We start from the raw sequence: 18,135 nt of genomic DNA, 5'->3' as shown, positions 1-18,135 counted from the left end.
CATTCCTGATGAGAGTATCCTAATTTAGAGTTCGAACTTCTTGTCAATAGTTCCAGCACCTTAATTAGCATGGCTTGAAGAAAGAAAAACAACAAAAAAAACAGAAAGAACTTTATGTGAGTGAAAATACTATATGTAGTCGCTCAGTTTAAAATTCTCATTAAAGTTTGGACATCTTGTAGCTTGGTCCGTTTATCAAAATCAACAAAATTCACCAAATAAGTTGAATAACAGGTGGAAATAATCTATTAGCTCAGTAACATAATTAGGAAATGTCTATAACAATTGGCTTACTCTGTATGTAAATGCAAATGTGTGTTGCTTTAGATAAAACTGTTATAAGGGAGCACCTTCATTTAGATAACTAAATGTATTTTAGTACTGTACTGCCTCTAAGTAGTGCATCTGTCCTTCACTGAAGTATTTCCTTTGGGGAGACTTATATTTTAACTTCACTACAAGTCAAATATCATACTTTTTTATTCAACTAATCAATCAGTCATTCCTTTTTTATTCATGAGTGAGCTCGAACATACAGTACAGCGTCAGTACAGCGTCAGTTCAACAGCTAACAACATTTTGAGAGTAATAAATGATGGAAGAAACTCCTGAATCTAGTTTGTCACAACACCTGTGTCCTTATTTGTGTGATTTTTTCAAAGAAGTTAAAAAGTAGTTTTGGGCTCATTATAATTTAAATAGATATCAATCAGTGTTTTACTAATTAATATCATTTTATTAATAAATCAGTGTGCTGAGAGTAACATTAGAGTCTTTTTTACATAAACTGAGTTGATTAAGCAAAGAGTCTTGTGATAAAAATGATTACATTATAGCCATAATAAATCATAGAACTTTGGATACTTGTGAACATTTGAAAGCAAATACACTGGGAATTAAAGAAAACACTGGGAATTTTATGGGAGTAATATTTTACCTCAAGTACATGGTTTGAATACTTTGTCTTCCCCTGAGACTGATCATGGTATGCAATAACACTTGCAAATCAAGAATGAATTATTTTGTTCAAAATGTTCTTTAGTATCCTAATCCTCTTCGCAGGATATGTTATACTGATATATAAGTTCATATAGGTGTATGTTTATACTGTATAATCTGTGGTTCTATTATAATTAAGGTCCTATTATAGTAGGACCAAAAAGCAAAGGTCTACAGATATGGTTGTGGAAAATAAGAGGAAGCATTGAAGACAAGTCATAATTACAATGGGTATTAAAAAATTACTGTATTATTACCACTGTTTTATCTTAGTACTGAGGAACATGAATAATAAATTAAGCTTATTAAGGAAGCTTTTTCAATGACTCTTGTCTGAATACAACTATAGGAGATATTTACTTGCTGAATAGTCTTTCTTAGCTACCATGAATACTAAGCAGTTGACACTTTCATAGGTCAACTGACTGTCAGGAATTGCTCCCGTGCATTGTAGTCAACTAAGGGCTACATAAATGAATAGGCTTTCAGCTCACTTCTGCCCCATGAAGCATTGTTTACTTGGGATGTGACCTTGAGAGATAAGAACAGATTGCCTTCCAGAATCTCGAGTGCCATGAAAACATTAATGAATGTGCATGTCGGTTAGTTTTAGATATTCACACGGGACTAGTAAGCTGACTAGCATCGCCAAAAAAACGAATTTTGTGTCATTTTACCAAAAATAACCTACGAGGGATCATCTGAAAAGAGCCACCTAAGAATACGGACAGCAACTATAATTTAAGAGATTAAACAACTTCTCCGAATGCTTTCCTCTCTGCTCGCTTCCTCGTCAATCTTCCTGTTATCCCGCTCCATCTCAACACCGCATTGATCGGCCCTCTGACTAATTGTAAAGGAAAGTTTCTCTGTTATCGGGTCCCAGTGAGATGAAAAGCCCAATAAGCTCTGCTGATGACCTTCTCCCTCATGATTAAGTTTGTAGACCTGCTAAGCATGATTAGTTTGTACACCTGCTGCTGCATGTGCATTTGTACAAAGGTTGAGGTTCAGAATATATAATATATACAGTTAAAAAAACATAGACCATATATATGCAGCATCATATATTTTAAGCTTAACCTTCACATATCGCTAGACTGCTCCATACGTCTGTGCAAACCCATTCTTTTCTGTGACCTGTAAGGACTCTTTAAGCAAAATGGTAATGCAGAAATCTTCTAAGTACCAACATACAGCAAAAAAAAGAAGTTTGACACTTGCATCCTTGTCTTACCCTGAGCAACCAAATACTGCAGTGAATTAATGGTGTGGCCTACATTCTGTATCCAGCAGAATACCTCCAGGAGATGCAGCAAATGATCTACCCAGGCATTGCTAAAGATCAGCACAGCATGTTATCCATCAACAGTCCCCACCAGCACCTTATTGACCGACTGCTGAAAGGTGATGACTGAATCACTGTAATGTGGAATATCCAGTCCTTTGTCCTGTACAGCAAGTAGCACCTATAGAGTACCATTATCTTTTGTTTAGGTCAACCAAACATGCAGATAATGCTGAATGGATTGTTGTTGAATTTTTGATTCTGACTGGCCAGCAATTGGTGATGAATTTTCCATTCACTGCGACTTGTATAGCAGATTCTCTATATAAACCTGAGGCTAATACTGAACACATTTTAAATAAACTTTTATATAACAAAGAAAAAATATATTGTTGATATCAATAAGCTTTAATTTTTTTATTTAACATTTATGGAAGGAGACTCAAGTGACAAAGATCATGAGAGCTGTCAGTCAGAAGGTTCTTCGGACACATGAAGACTCAGGAACAAGGATTTTCAATTTCAGTTTTTTTTTTTTTTTTTTACTTTCTTGCTAAGATGACAATACAGGGGTTATTCTTATTAAATAAACAAAAAAGAGAGGAAGCTGCTACAAGTTACAAAAACACTCATCACAGATGTTTCATAACATCAAATGTTATGAAGACAGATGATTCGCCACAGCGAATCATCTCTCTCCATACTACTCCTTCTTCTACATCTGCCTCTTTCAAACTAAACTTTAAAGTATCTATAAATGGCTAAAAAGTCAAAATCATTTTTGTTAATAAATTGTAATCATTGCCAACCTGCTGTAGTATAAAAGGAATAAACACTCTAGGACATGATGGTATAGAAAAATTATCCACTTCACATCAGATTCTATGCTTTTACTTTTCCATGTGACAGCCAGCATATTTTTTATTCGAAGCTCATTTACAGCCTGACTCAGATCGCATGACTGATTAACTGCGCATGAACAATACTGAGCTGGATTAACAAAGGGATTTTCTATACAAGCTGCATTTTCCCATGGTACTGAGGCACAGCCATGCGAGAAACTAACCCCTATTGATCCATCCCCTTTCAATGAATCTCATTTATTGGCCTCTCTAAATAGTTATTGCATCTACATATATTTCTTAGTTTTCTAATCATCTTCACAGTTGATGCTCATCACCCGGCTTTTCATTCTTCGCCATGACTCCGTATCGATCGCTTCCTCGTGCCTGCTTTGATCCATATGTTGTTGGAATTTCTCTCTGTGAACTTATCGATGGTTGACACCCCTGCCTACTTTGCTAACCGACTTCTTCATCTCATCAATCAGTCTCTGGCCTGGCCCTCCTCACTCCCCTTCAGCTATTTACATGCCTGTCATTTGAATTCATTGTCAAATTTGACCACCTGATCCATCTGGTCTGGCTCTATTGATCCATCTGAGGCTTTATCTGTGTGCCTGGTGCCTTATGCCAGTCATTTGCAAACAAAGCTATCCGATCAGCTTGACCAATCTTGGCTAGAAGCCTCTCCACCACCATAACCTCACAGTGGGTCAAAGCATTCTGGTGTCACTTCGCTTGAGAGGTTACATCTCAAAGGCCCCATTCAAGCAGGTTTCGGGGTCGGACACTAGACATGACATGAGAGGTCATGGGTTATGGATTTCAGGCTGACTTGAAAGCGTAGAAATGACCCATTGTGTCAGTCTGTTAGGTAAAGGGCATCAGACATGGCCAAATGAAACCATGGTCATGGTCAAAAATGTGGGATTGGCTTCATTTACTAAAACCAAATTTCTACAACCAAAACTAGGAAATGTGCTCTACCACTGTATTTCTACCATTTATTACTAACACTTATTTTCCAGCACAGTGTATTGAATTATTTTCATACCACAGCACGGTTAATTTTTTTTTTATTCAAAACCGCTACATCGTGGTGGGTAATTTTCTATAACTCTATATCCCTGTCAGCGGTTCCTGCGGGTTCTGCAGGGCAAACAAAATTTATATTAACATTTTCTTTCAAAAGTAATACTATACATACTATATACTATAATTGTTGAATGGCTGAGTTTACTTAAACAGATTTTCTTGCTGTTTTATTCTGTGTTTATATGATGAACCTTTCAGGTGAGGAGATTGAGGAGGGATAAAGTAGCCTGGCTAGTTGTCTTGCACATTCCAGATGAGAGTATCCTAATTTAGACTTCGGACATCTTGTCAATAGTTCCAGCATGTTAATTAGCATTACTTAAGGAAAACAGAAAGTACTTCTAATGAGTGAATATACTGTTTGTTGTCTCTCAGTTTAAAATACGCATTAAAGTCTTGACATCTTGTGGCTGGGTCTATTTATCAAAACCACAAAGTTTACAAATTTGTTGAATAACAAGTAAAAATCTGTAATGTCTATAACAACTGGCTTACTCTGTATTTAATTGTGACTGTGTGTTGCTATGGTTAAATCTGTTATAAGGCACCACATTAATTTCAAAAACTGAACAGAACTACCTGTGCATTAAATGCACACCATCCTGCCAATCAGAATCGAGTATTTAGACTGAATATGGTATGCTGAAACAATAAAAACCAAGATTAGATTAGTTTATTTGATATGGTCGTCAGTATCCTAATACTCTTTGCAGGTTATGTTATAATTAATTATACAGGTGTATACTGTATAATCTGTTGTCTTACATTAATTTATTTTTTTGGCATATTGGTTATGGATAATAAGAGTAAGGATCCAAGACAAATCATAATTACTGTAGGTATCAAAAATACCCCAACACTGTTGTTTTTAAGTACTGAGAAACATGAATAATAAGTTGAGCTAATCAAGGAAGCTTTATCAATGACTGTTGTCTGGATACAGCCATAGGAGATACTTACTTGCTGAATATTCTATCTTAGCTACCATGGCTAAGCTGAAAATTAAACAGCTGGCACTTTCATAAATCAACTGACTGTCCCGATGCATTGTAGTAAACTAAGGGTTACATAAATAAATAGGCTTTCAACTCACGTCTGGCCCATGAAGCATTGTTTGGTTTGGATGTGACTTTGGGAGATAGAACAGGTTTTCTTTTTTTCTTTTTTTTATCTGTGTTAATATGATGAAGAGTTTGGTGAGGAGATCAGTGTTAGCAAATTTTTCAGGTCTTCAGGACAAAGGGTGTTGCAGTATTTTGGCGATATGAGAAGTATGCATTTTTTTGTTTTACTGACTTCCAGGGAACAAAAAAAAATGGCAATTGAAAAAGTAATATAAGGAACTGAATTGGTTTCCATACACAGCATTAAAAGTGCATTAGGGAAGACTTGTCTGCATTAGGAAATCTTAACTGACATTTTACATTTTTTCCTTTTCTTTTTTTTTACTCCTTAAGCCAACTCACGCATTCCCAAACACATTCACAAAGCTCCACCCCCAGGATCAACGCTTGCCCATAAATTGTCTCTAAAATGACTTGCAAGAAGACGCATCCAATCACAAACGAGCATTTCAGACAGGAAATTCGTTTATCAAATTATTTTTTATGTTCTTTGTTGATCAAATAATATCTATCTATCTATCTATCTATCTATCTATCTATCTATCTATCTATCTATCTATCTATCTATCTATCTATCTATCTATCTATCTATCTATCTATCTATCTATCTATCTATCTATCTATCTATCTATCTCTTTGTCCCGCCATCCATCCATCCATCCATCCATCCATCCATCCATCCATCCATCCATCCATCCCATTTTCTTCTTCCCAGCTATCTTACATATACAAATATAATTGGTAATACACGTTTTTAAACTGAATGCGCCATCATGCTTTCTATTCCCTACATATAACTCATTTACTTAAACAATAAAAAAACATTATCTTCTTGCTTAAATTAGTATTTTCGGTTATGCTAGTTAATCCGAGCAGCTATGCATAGTAGTCAAAAGCAGATCTGAAGTTTCAACATGACATGAGTGTTATTTCACTAAAATTTACACACAGCGTTTTAAAACAAATCTAGTGCTTGCATATGTGATTAGCACACAAGCTAAAAGACTTTACCATGCACTGCGCACTGAATGACAAACCTGATTATAGAAAAGCACTGTGCAGACTGCTGTCTTCCACAGTTTACCTAATTTAAGTAACAGATAGACTGCTACTGAAGAATATTGATTAACCAGCATTGTTTCTTACTTAAACACTCAAAAACGAGGACAGAAAAAGATCTTATTTAATCTGATTGGGAGAAAGTGCTTTGATCGGTTTATATTAATATGTACTTGTTCAAGTCTAGTCCAAAAAAGAAGTCTCTAGTTTTAGGACAATAGTACTTCAGAGGAAACTCTAAATCTCTTTAACAAGGTCACAACGGGGCAGTGACCCTAACCGAATCAGCGTAATTGTTTTGATTGAATTATCAAGTTTTTACCTCAGCTTTGTTTGGGAAGCAAGTTCAAGCAGTTCACTGGGGTAAAAGCTACAACTGTTTTTCTCAGGGAAAAAAAAATAAAGGGCTTCTAGATCAAAAAGCATGTCTCAAGTGATTTACTGGCATAAAAATATCTTCTCTGATTTCTCCATAAAGAAAAGGAAAAAGACACGTCTTTTATTTTACCAGAGGTCACATTAGGTTCTTTGGCTGTTCCCTGCTTTACTTATAAGCCATGATGACATTTGGTGACATTTGATGGAAAGCGTGTGGTAGGGCTATGATCCATGCTGGCATAAAAAAAATCAAACCCAACAATTCTGATAACTGTACATTACATTCAGAAAATGAAGAAAAGATGTCTCTACATGTGTTGATGAGGTTACGGTCTGATTTGTTACTCAAGGTACTTTCCTGAAGTGACCGGTTTCTCAGTGACTGAGTGACCATTGTGTTTGAAATGTGCTTGAATTATTTAATAAATCCTCACATTTCCATCAGGGCTGCTAAAAAGGCTCTGTTGCTCTTTGCTCTCAGGTTGGCAGGAAGCAATGAAAGATTTCTGAAAATGCATGTTCGATAGATCTGCTATCCATCATGCCTACGGAACGGTGATGAATCTTTCGTACGGAATGGCCATCTATGTGAATGTGACAGAGGGATAGTGACAGTGTGTATATGTGCATGTGTAATTGTGGGTGTTTATATGCAGAATGCATGATGGTGTTATGCAGTGCAATGCAATTTCACATGTATGAATAACCAGCTTGGTGGCAGAGATGGATTTGGAGTCATTTTTTATTCCTCTCTATCTGCATATTTTAGACAAAAAAAATATATAAGAGCGTTTCCTTCACGGTTTACGAGTCACACTCTAGTCGCTCCATATAAACGCATATATCCATCACAGTTTGGTGCCAAAGAACAGGCTTTTGCTTTGCTAGTGGTTTACTAGATCAGGTGTAGGTTCATTTGAGATTGTATTAGTGTTGGTTTCGTGGTCCGTGTGGTGATTTTCTGACAGGTGAGAATGCAGCAATCATGTGGACCAAAACAAGTTATAGCAACTGATCAAAGAGGTCTCGTTCAGGTTTAGAGAAAGGGTTTAGCTAGAAAACTAGCAAGAAAGAGGTTCGACTCTATATCCAGCTGACTACTGGAAGTGTACCAAATGTGGTGTGCTCATATTACATTGCTACCAATCAACTTCTGGTTAGATTCTAACTGTATTTCGTTGCCTTGTACCGTCACATGTGCAATTACAATAAAGTAAAATCTAATCTAACCTAATCTAATCTAAAGTGGAAAGCACAAACTGGTAAGATGCAAGTGTTCTGGACAGTCAAACTGACAGTAAACAGTAAATCATTCCTATATTTATTGAATCCTTTATTTATCTTAATTATGCACAGTGTAAAACTCAATACAACCAAAGAAAAAAGAAAATAAGGACAGCTCACTTTTGCGATGTGTTAGATGTGTTTCTGTGTTAGAGCGCATATGTTTTTCTGTGTTTTTGGTGATTTAAAGTCTAATTTTAGCCCTTGTCTCTGTCCTTTTTACCAGCGCCTCTCGACCCTGAATAAAGCGCGTCTGGCTCCGCCCTCTGCTCGCAAACCGGTGCTCGTCCATGCGCCTGATGCCACATACATATGTACTGTAAAGTTTGTATGTTAAGGTACTCTAAGTTACTTTAATTGTGTAAATTATTAACAAATTACAGTATACTACCCCATACAGATCACTATTCTTAAGACTAAGATATATTTAAGATACAGACAGAGCCATTGTAGGTCATGGTCAATGGCTATTTAATAATATTTTGCGAGTTTCTTTTTATGTGTTTTAATGTTCCAGCTTAACACACAGTTGTTGCTTTTGTCACGCTATTCTTAATGCTGACAGCGTGAGCTGCTAGTTAGGTCAGGATAATGAAGGACAAACTTTCACAACACACTGACCTTTAGGGACTGCAAGAGAAGAGGAGATGACATGTTTCATTCTAGAGTGACCGCAGGACCCACTGAGCAATCAGACAGCCGAAGCTGCTAACCATCACATTCAGCCTCAACCCATTCAACCACCTGGGTAACTATACAGTCCCAGCATGGAGCCTATAGAATTGTAAGTCTAAATACAGTTTGTTTTGTTTGTTTGTCAAGAAAAAAAGGGAAACTAAAAGTATATGTCTGGGTGTACAAAATATAGGATGGATCGTGGGTTTGCCAAACCACAAAGACGCTCCTGTACAGCCTGCACTGTATTTCCTTTCTTTTCTTATTAAATAACAATGTTTTTACATGCTGTTTTATAACAGCTGAATGTACTGAATATATTGTAATTAACTGCTGTTTCACAAAAATGGAACAAACCATTTCTGAGACTCTGGAGTGTTAAATCAATTAAAACTATGACATATGCACTTTAAAAAGAACGTACCATTTAAGTTATTGTAGGTATCACTTATTACTATGGCAGCTATAAACAGTTCTAAACAGTTCTCATCACTCAACAGTCTCTTATTTTCTCTGTATGCCATAAATGTTGAATAAATATCTCTTTTCAATATACACATTTCAATACATACTTACTACAGAAACTGATGGATTTAAACTTGATGTGATATAAGCTGGTATTTCGCCTTCCAGCCTTGCAGCTAGACCTAAAATCAAACGAACCAATAGGGTCAAACGCAATCAAGAATACAACAGTGCTGTGGTTTAGGGGTCGTACGGTCTATCACAGAGTACAAGCACTTTAAATGTAATGATTCTCTACATCAGACTTGAGGACTCACTGACTGAACAAGTAGAACAACCCTAATATCATGCAAATGACTGGATTATATATGGGTTACATGGGTTGGAGTAGAAGATCTTGAGTGGCCTGCTATAGAGCTCTGACCTCATTTCTACTAAACACCTTTGGGATGAATTGAAACGCTGACTGCACCCCAGGCCTCCTCACCCTATATCAGTACCTGACCTTAATAATGCCCTTGTTGCTGAATGAGCACAAATCTTCAAAAGCAGACTTAAAAATCTAGTGGAACATCTACCTAGAAAACGCAAATTAATTTTAACGGCACAAATCTTTATTAACACGCGATTACTGCGGCACAAATTTCTGTTTGACCATTTTTAATAAATACAAATAAATATAAAAGAGGCAAAATTAAAACCTTCAAAGCAACACACCTGTATTTAAGACCTCCGTTCTTTACTCAGATATATAAAAAAAAAGAAACTCGAGCGAAATGTTCTTATCGCTAAACATTTGTTTTATTGTTGATGTGCCCAGTCTTAAATCAAACACCAAAATCCGCCATGATGCACACATCTGGCAATTAAAACTCTCCGTGTGGAAACATAGCAAAAGTTCTGTTTGGTGTCCTGATGATTTACGTACACAGTGAAACCTTGGATTGTAAATAATCTGCTTACGAATGGTTTGAAAGACGAGCAAATATTATTATTCAAAATTTAACTTGCATCGCGAACATCAAGCATCACGCGAACAACACGGCTCACACTCAACTGAAACGATGGTTCTCTCTCTCGATGCATAAAACATTGTGAGCTCAGGTCAGGTTTCTGCGTATTAGTCCTCATTCGGCGCGTATCCCTCGTACAGGCAGCATTCGTGCAAACGCACCGTTTAGTATTGTGACCATGTGTGTCCACATGGAAGGAGATTCTCCTTCCAAGCAAAAACCCTCCTCATCTCCCTCCTTCACTCCCCCTCGTATCCCTCACGCCAGCCACAACTCATTCCAAAGGTAAAGTGCAGGTTATTTTCACTTCATATTGTGCACTAATCTTTAGGTCTCCTGGTGGTCTAGTGGTTAGGATGCGGCGCTCTCACCGCTGCAGCCCCGGGTTCGAACCCCGGTCAGAGAACCAACACCAGCCACTCTTAGTGCCGGTCCCAAGCCTGGATAAATGGGGAGGGTTGCGTTAGGAAGGGCATCCAGCGTGAAAACGTGCCAAATCAAACATGCGGAGAATCCGCTGTGGCAACCTCTAATGGGAGAAGCCGAAAGAAAGATTGTGTACTAATCTTTGTTATTTGTTTTAGATACATTAAGGACAATAATTATTAGTAAAATCCCATTCAAATTATTTTAATATAAATATTTTTGGGTGTGCGGAACAGATTATCTGAGTTTATTTCCTATGGGAAAATTCACTTTGCATTGCAAATTTTCCCAACAATAATTAAAATATTTCTTCTTTATGCATATATTTAATGTAAATATTTAATTAAAAAAAAAGGCAAATCACCATTAGCTATTCTTGTTCCAATTGTATTTTTTATTCGAATATAATTCAATAAAAAAACGTCAACTTTTGTAAGTATTCCAAAATTTCCAAAAGTTGTATAGCATGGGAAAACAATACACCATGTGGCAAGCATAAAAAACATTTCCAGAGCCTGTAATGAAAAAACTAACATGAGCTGCCCAGACCATATATCTGTAAACCATGTTGAGTGAAGTTTCCGTTTATAGTGTCGCGTGGGAGATCTGTGAAGAAGCTTTAAGCATTAGAATGCACGTAGTTCCATGCCCGCCCTTACACCAAGAAGATAAACTGTGGTGGCAATGAGGTATTATGTTAAGGAGCAGAAAAATAGAAAAAAAAGTCAGCCACCACAACAAGCTCCTTGTCGTATATCTGCAAACCTCGTGGGCTTCGGTGTGTCGTGCCACAGCGCTGTTGGGTTATGCTCAGCAGAACCACCGCACACCATTGTTTACCCACCAAGATAGAATAGGGCTTTGCGCTGAGTTTATGTGTGTGGAGAAGGCGATGAGTGTGAAGTACAGGGTGAAGAGAGATATGGGGTGAGCGAGGGGACGAAACTAAGACAAAATGCCATCAGCATTGACCTCCAGCATAGAATTACTGCTGTAAACAGCACCCATCATTACTCAGTGTTCAGTCAACCAGGACTACGCTTTTGTGGAAGAGCCACTGCAGGTCCTGAAGGTAACTCTGTGATATGACAAATGGTTATAATCATTTCAGCTTTATTTAAATCAGGCAGCAATTCATTCTGTAGATTACACGCTCATGCTAAGTGCTTGCTCTTACAGTTGGACGGAAGAAACCTGCTTCGCGCAGACGTAACGAGGAAATGTGACGTGTCTGAAACGGTTGCCATTGGGATTGTGAGTAGATAAAAAAAAGGGAAAATAGAAATCAGAGAGAGATTATATTAAGCTGACACGCTTTGGACTGTATATCTGTTGTGAAAGAAAATGTCTGTGCTTAATTGTGGAAATAATCTTGGTATGAAAACAAATGATGCAGATCGCTATGTACATTAAGGTATACTTCCATGTTCACCTGCTTGTTCATGACTATACAACCATAGACATAAATTATGTAAATGATTATGAAGTGCTATAATTGGGTTCAATTTTGGTTGTTCAGATGGTAACAGGATGGTGTATATATATATATATATATATATATATGCTGTAAACACGTTTACAAAAAATATAAAATGAACGTGTGCTGCAACACGTTTTCAAAAAATAAGTGGAGGAGTTTTAAATCTAGTTTTAAATGTGTTTCGTCTCGCCTGGATGAATTAAAGTGCATTAGTGGATGTGTTTTTTATGTTTTCTTTAAGTTCTTCTTTATATATTTACCGTAATTTCCGGACTATTAAGCGCAACCAAATATAAGATGCACCCGCTGAATTTTACAAAGATTTTTATTTTGAACATAAATACGCCGCACCTGTCTATAAGCCGCAGGTTCCTACACTGAAACTAATAAACTTTACACAGGCTTTACCGAAAGACAGTGTCTGTAACACGGCTTGTATCTAAACAGTAGCCTACCAAGAAAGTCATTGTTCACTGTCTTTCTCCTTCCTTTCACAACTATTTCTCCCGGGAGTTTTTCTTTTAGCATCGTCGTGCGTTTAAAAATCACCATCGGTGAAGTTTTTCTCCCGATGCCGTGCAGCTCAGAACACAGGTGAAGTGTTTTTTCATGCCCGTTGTTCTCAGCGTGACGAATGATTCGCATTTCCTGTAGACAGTCCGAGTGAGCGGCAGGTCAAACGTCAGAGGAACATCATCCATATTTATGATGTGGTGCGGCCCGATTCAGTGGGAGCGCATCTGATTTAATATACAGAGTTTCATTGGTTCACCTGAACCCGTTCGGCAATTTCATTGGTCTAATGTTATGGGGTTCAGATTTTTGGCATAAAGTTTGTGAAACCGGGAAAAACTTAGGAAAAATCCATAAATTAGCTGCTTCGTTGTTTAAGCCGTGGGGTTCAAATCGTGGGAAAAAAAGTAGCGGCTTAGAGTCCGGAAAATACGGTACATGTGTATTTGGGTTATTGAAATACAAAGTGAGTGTGGTCCAAACCTCGAAAAGTTTTCTCTTTTATTTGTATATTTCTTTTTAATATGAGCTCTTACAACTATGCTACCAGAAACCTGGTTCTGACACAACCTCAGTTCTATCTACATTACTTAAGTTTAACATTGGTTCAACTAATAATGCAGGGAGGTTTGTTTGGTCCTGGGCCAGTTAGTATTTTTTCTTGTACCTGCCTGTGATATTTTCTGAGTTGTATAGTTGGGTGTACTATCCTAAAAATTGGTAGGTTAATTGAAACCACTGTTACCTATGCAGTTACTAAGGATGAAAAGGTCGATGGGTTATGTATCATAAATGTAAACAAAAGTGAGCTTGTGTAAATTTGTGGTCATTCAACCACTATGAGGTTAGTATAGTAGAAGTGGTTATGGATTTTGGATAAAAAGGCTGTGAGTTCAAATCTCAGCCACATCAAGCTGCAACTCCTGAGCCCCTGCGCAAAGCCTTTAACCCTAAAGCTACTCAGTTGTGTGAATGAAATAAACGCAAGTCTCACTGGATATGTGTTTGTGCCAAATGCCATAAATGTAGTAAAGTCAGGTATGATGTAGGGTGATGAGGCCTGGGGTGCACTCAGTGTACCAATTCATCCCACAGTTGTTCAATAGGGTTGAGCTCAGAGCTCTATAGCAGGCCAATCGAGATCTTCCACTCCAGCCCATGTAAATCCTATTTTCATGCAGCACATTTTGCTACTGCACTCAAATACATCTTATACAAATGTTCACTTCTAACTTTGTGGCAACAGTTTTTTGGGAAGAACCTCATAAGACTTGAAAAGTATATGAAAAAGTATAGAGATAAGCAGACTGCTGAATTCTGACATGAAAAACAAACTTGTCTGTCTGAACAGTCAGGCTTCACCATGCACCACAAGCATTTTTCTCTCACACTCATATGGTGTAATAATGTTTTAATGACCCCCTTCAGAGCAGATTTCACACATGACTGAGTTAAGCAGGATTGATTGGGGCTTGCTTAAGGTCAAGGCTGGGTTTAAGATGATCTGCGTTGCACCGGTCAGAACCTTTACCTTATAAATCAAGAGATTTGATTTAATCTAGACTTCAAAGATTCCATAAAATGCAAAAAATACCGAACTATTAAACTACTCAAACAATAGAATGCCCCCTGAGCTGTGTGTTTGTGTGTGTCTGTGTGTGTATGTGGTTTTCTTATTCTTTTCTTTTTTTTTTTTTCGAAGTCTTCCAATCTTCCCGGTAGAAATCTCTTAAATAGTTAACTCGCTGTGTGTTAATCAAGGCACTCACTAAACGACACCAATAAAACAAAAGGCATGTGGAAGAGCTTAGGCAGCAGAACACTCCTCCTGGAACAGCTGACTGTAAAACATTGGCATCTAATAGGTTATCGACGCTGCTATATGGGACAGGATGACATCATCGCCAGCCAATAGGGAGGCGGAAATGGCGGAAGATGAGAGCAGCGATTTTATAACTGCGTTTTGCTGAGCTCTCCTCTTTAGAAAGAGGAGACAGAGACGTCCAAGTGTGGAGACAAGTGCAGAGAAAGGGAGCCAAGATGAGCGAGCCTTGTCGAGTGGACAAGAGTTTCACTCTGTGTGTGTGTCTGTCTGTGTGTGTCACTGTATCCAGGGAGACTGGAGCTGGAATGGCTTTTTCTGGCTACTGCTGAGTTTTATGTGTGTGTGTGTGTGTGTGTGTGTGTGTGTGTGTGTGTGTGTGTGTGTGTGTGTGTGTGTGTGTTTGTGTTTGAAGGGGTTGTTACGTTCATTATATGCCTATTATCTATATATATGCACATACTGTGTATTCATGAATTATATACACACATGGATAGAATTCATGAATATACATAATGTACTGCATGCTTTTTTTCATTTCATTTCTTACTTCCTGTTTTTTCATCATCTCTCTCTTTCTCTCTCTCTTTCTCTCTCTCCATCTGTCTTTCTCTCCATCTATGATGCATTTCCAAAAGGCGTACGCCCAGGCTAAAATCGGCTCTCTACGTCCATGACGACACCCCAACATTTTGCGAATGGGCGGTGAGTGTCATGCGCTGTTCTGGTCTGGGTGAGGTAATGCTTTTTCTGAATTTCTCAGGCCGCTCGACTACGCCACTTCTTGGCCACCGCCTTAAATGGCACCCACATTTTCGAGTGCCAAGATACCACATTGAGGGCAGCATTTCCAGCTACTTCCAGTCACTTTAGGGCTAACCTGTATATATATATATATATATATATATATATATATATATATATATATATATATATATATATATATATATATGTATATATATATATATATATATATATAACTTTCATTTGAGCAACTACTAAACTAAATGCTACATTTTTATTAATATTTTTATTACAATCGTTGCAGATTTATTTAGAAGTCTATAAAGCAATAACTACGCACTCGAACAGAAACAAGTGATAAATACAAAAAAAAAGTAAAAAAGTTCACATGGTCTGACATTAGTGTTCACCCAGGTACCTGCTAGTCAGGAACCTGGTCTGGGTGAGGTAATGCTTTCTCTGAATTTCTCAGGCCGCCAAGATACCACATTGAGGGCAGCATTTCCAGCCTGTTACTTCAGGGCTAACCTGTATATATATATATATATATAGGAGACACAGCATGCTTTAAATTCCAAAGAATATTTACTGAACATTCCTGATTCATGCTGCATACTGCATGCTGCATTAATATTTACCCCCCTCCTTTTTTTTGTAGTGTTACAACCTGGAACTGAAATAGACTTATTGTTCATGGTTTCTCATTGCAAAGGTGCAAAATATATATTTCTACTTGACACAAAGGTTAATTAAACAGAAAAGCAGATGTGCTGGTTGCATAAGTATACATTCCCCTAAGTCTGTATTCACTAGTACCATTTTTGTGTGCAATTACAGCTGCAAGTCTCCTGGGATATGAATTCGCTATCAGTTTAACACATCTGAACTCTGCTGTTTTTGCCCATTCTTCTTGGCAATATTGCCTGAGCCTGGTAATATATATCGAGACTGTTGCTGAATACCAATTTTCAAGTCATTTTAGAAATCCTTATGCTGATCTTGGCTTTGACTTGGCCATTCTAACTGAATCTAATTCTGAATCACATGAGTGTAGCTCTAGGGTTGTTGTCCTGTTGAAAGAGTCTCCAGTCTCTCATGTTTATGGTTTTACCCCTGACTATTTTTTCTATCCAGGCTAAAGTATTCTCAATACATGAAACTGTCACCACCATGTTTCAGTCTGGTAATTCTGTCCTCAGGGGGATAAGTCTGCTTTGTTTTTTGTTTTTTTTTTGGGGGGGGGGGGGGGGGGTTTGCCAAAAGTTAAAAAGGTCTCAACCAGACTAGAAATTTTTTTCATATGTTTGGACAGGATTGTTCAACCACAACTACAACTTCTTTATACTCTTTTATGTTTTTAAAGTCATCAGATTTTCCCAGCTGATCTACAGCTCAGGTTTACTATTGGATTCTTTGTTGCTTTTCTGAATAACACCCTCTTCAAAGTCACTGACTTTTTGCTGGAAGGCTTTCTTTAGGCAATTTTTCCACTATTTATTGTTGCTTTATATGCAAAAGTCCTAAAATTTTCTAGAACACTGTCTCAGCATGTGAATTTCTAGTGAGACCACAAGACATTTTATCACACATAGGTCCATTCAACAAATTATGTGATGTCTGATGGCAAAACTAATTTATGGAATGGGTGGTGACTACTTAAGCAAATGCATGTTTTTTTTTATTATGTACAAATACATTATTGTGGTGTATAAATAAAATGTAATTTACATAGATAAAAAAATTTAAAAACACTATTGTGCAATGTCTATTGTCCAATGGCATTGTGGGAAGTGGTAGCTCAGTGGATGAGGTGCTGTACTTCTGATCAGAATGTGATGGGTTCAAATCCTCGATCACCAAGCTGCCACTGCTGGGTCCTTGTGCAAGGCCCTTAACACTCGATTGCACAGCTCTATAACTGAGATTACAGTAAGTCACTCTGGAGAAGGGCATCTGACAAATGCCTTACATGTAATGTAAATTAACTGAAAAATAAAGTTCAGTAAAAAAGTTATGTGTTTAACATGCATGACTGGCAGGTACCTGGGTGAACACTAATGTCAGACCTTGTGAACTTTTTTACTTATTTTTTTTGTATTTATCACTTGTTTCTGTTTGAGTGCATAGTTATTGCTTTATAGATTTCTAAATAAATCTGCAACGCTTGTAATAAAAATATTAATATGAAAGTTTTATATATATATACACACACACACACACACACACACACAAAAAGGACAAGGCATATATTTAGGATAAGTTTCACTTCAGCTTCACCTCTAGTGCCACTTTATTTATGGGGTGGCACAGCCGAAATAAAAGTCAGAGCACTCCCTTGTGGTGCCAGCAAGAACTTCAGCACAAACTTTCAGCCCAACTTTCAAAGCGCTGCCCAGAACAAGTTCACAAGAACTGTCATGAATTATATTTTAGTGCGAAAAAAAATAAGGAAAAAAAAAAGCTGTTAGTGTGAAATATTTACACTAAACCTTGTTTACCTACATGGTGTTTTGACAGGCACTTGGGTTCTGAACATGAACCCAGCTGTAAAGTATATTGCTCATTAATCACACTATTGTAACATTATTATCCTTTTCACAAATAATATCCCAAATTGACAGCAATAAGCACATATTCTGAATATTGGATCCAGGCCTTTGAGTATGCTCACTGAACGTCAACACATTGCTGTGTGGTGTTTAATGAAACATAACATTTGCAACATCCAACAGAAGGGAATGATGTTGGGCAGGTTCACACTGAGCACTCGTGAATGCACACGGTTTCGGTTTCTAGTTTATTAGGGGTGCATGACAGTGTGGTTTACATCAGGCAGAACAGCATTTCCAACATCGGTTTGCATTCAATGGAGTGTTGAAAATGGTTCATACGAGTGATTTGGTGGTAAGTGTGATCGCTCAAATAGTC

General features: G+C 37.4%; 1 protein-coding gene and 1 long non-coding RNA gene across 5 annotated transcripts in view; one reads left to right on the top strand and one right to left on the bottom strand.

Moving 5' to 3' along the window:
• pik3r3b (phosphoinositide-3-kinase, regulatory subunit 3b (gamma)) overlaps positions 1-18,135 on the bottom strand; it is a 214,834-nt gene that overhangs the window by 123,003 nt on the left and 73,696 nt on the right. The gene's annotated exons all lie outside the window — the stretch shown is intronic.
• On the top strand, positions 11,525-16,410 carry LOC310740837. Of its 2 annotated transcripts, XR_014537764.1 has the most exons (5): positions 11,525-11,720; positions 11,828-11,902; positions 15,102-15,168; positions 15,866-15,919; positions 16,045-16,410. It is a non-coding gene; the product is annotated as an uncharacterized lncRNA (long non-coding RNA). The 2 variants fall into 2 exon arrangements; XR_014537765.1 differs by having other exon boundaries at positions 15,866-16,410.

Source organism: Silurus aristotelis (assembly GCF_946808225.1).
Source record: "Silurus aristotelis genome assembly, chromosome: 2".
In the NCBI taxonomy this organism is placed as follows: domain Eukaryota; kingdom Metazoa; phylum Chordata; class Actinopteri; order Siluriformes; family Siluridae; genus Silurus; species Silurus aristotelis.
This window is presented reverse-complemented; position numbering and strand designations above follow the sequence as displayed.